Source organism: Pyrus communis, chromosome 15, assembly GCF_041283825.1.
Source record: "Pyrus communis isolate YQ-2024b chromosome 15, ASM4128382v1, whole genome shotgun sequence".
Lineage (NCBI taxonomy): Eukaryota > Viridiplantae > Streptophyta > Magnoliopsida > Rosales > Rosaceae > Pyrus > Pyrus communis.
The window spans coordinates 24,153,189-24,156,707 of NC_142579.1; the positions used below are offsets into that span (position 1 = coordinate 24,153,189).

At 34.7% G+C, this 3,519-nt stretch overlaps 1 long non-coding RNA gene across 1 annotated transcript; it reads left to right on the plus strand.

The window, feature by feature from the left end:
- The first annotated feature begins 1,578 nt into the window (after positions 1-1,578).
- LOC148690743 (uncharacterized) lies at positions 1,579-2,940 on the plus strand. Its single transcript, XR_015956791.1, has 2 exons — positions 1,579-1,904; positions 2,179-2,940. It is a non-coding gene; the product is annotated as an uncharacterized LOC148690743 (long non-coding RNA).
- Positions 2,941-3,519: the final 579 nt, after the last annotated feature.

Genomic DNA, 3,519 nt, shown 5'->3' on the forward strand with positions numbered 1-3,519 from the left:
ATGTCAGTAACTAATTTCCATTTGTTAGGGTGAGAACACGAGCCTTAGTAAGAATATTTAGTTTCTTTTCAATTTTCTTATGATATTATGCATGCAAGTTTTGAATTATTAATCACTGATTTAAACTATCTAATTGTCTTGATGCTTAGCTACCATTAGGATTTTTAGAAAATTAATTTGATGCAATTTTGGTTGTAGGTCGGTCCCTGAAATTGACGAAGGCTTTTTGTGGTTAATATGTGCAAGTTCACTTAGGATGAATATCACGTCTTAAGGGTTATATGGTTTTTCATAAGGTTTCACAAAGCTTAATGAGTCATGCATGTTTAGATTTGATCTGAATACAAGAGACGAATTGCATGTTTAATATACGCTCTATGTTGGGGGTCTAAGTAGACATATATTAGGAAAACTCAACCTTCAAATATGCATGTGTAATTCATAAGTAATTGAAAGAACTACATATATAGGATTGTTAAGGTGACGGCAAAATCCTAGGCTTTTACAATTTAATTTTCAAAAACCGTTTTCTTTTATCTTATTTTATTTTGTCATTTTATTTAATTATTTTCTATTAAATTCGTTTTTATTATTTGAAATAAAAAAATCAACTTTTTCTTGAACTTTGTTTTAAGTAATTAATTAAGATTTGATTTAACACAAATTATTCATTCAATCTTTGTAGAGAACGACCTTACTTGAGTTGCTATACTATGATTACCTTGTACTATTGCAAGTATTTTAGTGTTTTTGTCTCTATTGTTGTAGGTGGTAAAAATCTCCATCAGCTTTCCCAAGAAAAAGAAAACGGACTATTCAATCCTACTTAATATGTTGAACCATGTCCATGCATCATTATCATTATAACTTGGTCAAATTTTCATATACATATGGTTGGTCGTCTTTTCTTTCTTTTTTCGATTATAGTAACTAAACGAATATTAACAAAGACTAGGGCCCCGAATGATAACCAACGGAGCAAGAGGGACATGCCTATTTTAATCACAATCGAGTGAGCAAAACTAAGAGGTAAAGGAAATCCACTTAAGTAAAGGTCAAGAACTCAAAGGTTATATAAATGACCAGCTAAAAAAGTACCTGATCCTAGGGCCCGATGGACTGTCATGGATTCTACTGATTGCAAGTCCTCGATATCTTCTGCTATATTTGGTAGGGGTGGGCATGGGCCAGTTGAAACAGGCCTGTTCGGGTCGGGTTCACGAGTCTTTTTTTTTTCTTTTTTTCTTTTTTGAAAAAAAAATAGAATAAAATATGCACAGATTGCAAACTGCACAGATTTGCATAGATTGCAACTGTACAGAGTCAGAGACTGCATTTATGCAAATTTTGCACAAATTCACCATTATTCACATTCTATATATACTAAAAGCCGGTGGATGACTACTGTTCATTAACAGTGCTCCACCGGTTTTGCCCCTCTCTTGCTGTGTAATTTTTAGGTTTGTTTTGGATTGTGCAGTGAGTTGACGATTTTGCCCCTTTCTTATTTTTGATGCCGCGTGTTGCTCTTCTTGGAAAGGTGCTCTGTCCGTTGTTTTTCTCTTTTGCACAGCTTTGCCCACGCGTCCTCCATTGTCTTCCACGCGTCGATCATCCTTTTCGATTCCATCTCTCCAATTTTCTTTCACCTTTCCATTTGCTTCTCTCAGCCCTCATTTTCTCAGTTTGCCCTTGATCATGTATGGTGCCCGTGCGTGAAGATGCTTCCTCTTTTTCTTTTCCTCTTCTTTTTTCCTCTTTTTATTTTCCTCTTCTTTTTTGTCTCTGCCGTTCCGTTTCTCTTAGTTTTCCGTCTGTCTTTTGATTTCGATTCCGATCGGATCTTCTCGAAGGTGTTTGGCGTTTCCCCCCCTGTTTTGAGCGAACGAATCGCTCCCGTTGAGGTATGTTGATTTAGGTGTTGGTTTATTTTATGTTTGGTTAGGAAGAAATTTTTATGAAGGTGGTTTGGCTGTGCTTGCCGTTGTTTTCCACAAACGAATGGCACGGTTTTAGGTGCGTTGATACTCTCATCAGAAATTCTAATCTGTTGCGATACGCAATGTTTCAAGCTGTGTTAAGCATAGCTATAGCTTATATCTCACTTCTTTTTTTCTTTTCTTCATGTCTTTAAAGATTGTGAAAACCTGAGATCCTCTGTTTCTTTTTGTATTTTAGGAAGCTGAGGGTGTGTTGTCAAATGTTAGGCAAGCACCACACAGATCCATGCAAGATGCATGTCTACCGATAATGGAGGCATTAATTTCTGATGAGCTGTTTAGGTACTCAGATATGCATGTAAAGCTATATGTTGCTTCTTGCATTACTGAGCTTACGAGAATAACAGCATCGGTTCCTCCATACAACGATGAATGGATGAAGGTACAACAGCTCCAGTAAACTGTCTAGGATCTGAAGTAATCGTTAATCATTTTGAAGTCCTACATCCTGCATCCTCCAATGCTTATATTTTAATTTTATGGGCTCTTATAGGACTTTATTTCTCATTTATTGGTTGAACAAGAAATCTTTCAGCTGACTGTAGCGGCTTTTGAGAAACCTTCATGTGCTTCCAGTCCCTTTTTTATAGAAAGGCAGTTTCCATTCTTCATATTGTTGCAAAGGTTAGGTCAAGCTTGCTGATGCTGGACCTTGGTTGCAGTACATTAATTCTTGAGATGTTCCAACATTTCCTTAAAATAACCCAGTAAGAGCTTTATTCATGCTGTTTATTATTTTTTTTAGGGTATTATTGCGCGATCTTGCAAGCCTTTTCTGGGTGAGGTACATAATTTATAAACATTTGATCTTCTGTGTTAAGGATGAGTTATTTGTTTTATTGCATATGACAAGGCATTTGACAATGTTTTTTCTGTGAGTTACAGCTCTGTAAAAATTTTGCTCCATTTTCTTCTTAATGTTTATCTTAGTCTTTGGTTATTTATATGTTAAAAGTATAATCTATAGTTATATTTTCGTTCCCGCAACAACGTGCGGGTAAAATTTACTAGTCCAATCTAAATACAAAGTTCAACATCCAAGTTCATAGATTAACAATACATCCAAAATAACAATATTACATTGTCCAACATCTAAAAATCAAATCAACATACGAAATATCTAAAAGTCCAAGACATCCAAATTCCAAAGTCCAAAAATCAAATAATCCAAAACAACATAAACATGACATCTGCAATAAATTCCAAATTAACATCCAAAACCACATCCAACGTCCAAGTTCCAATAACAATCCTCATTGAATTTGTAAGCAAAAATAGAATATAAACATGACATTTTTAACGTCCAACATCATATTATCCTCATTGAATCATAAAAATTTAAAATTTATTCATTTGAGTTTAAAATATTACCACAATTCGTTTTCCTTTATTCGTTCAAGTTCTTTTGTACTACAAACGTGAATTCATCACATAAAAGCCAACTGATGATTCTTATTCAATAAAGGCATACATAAAAGCCATCCTGATACATGTGTTGTGCACTAGAGAGACCATCTTC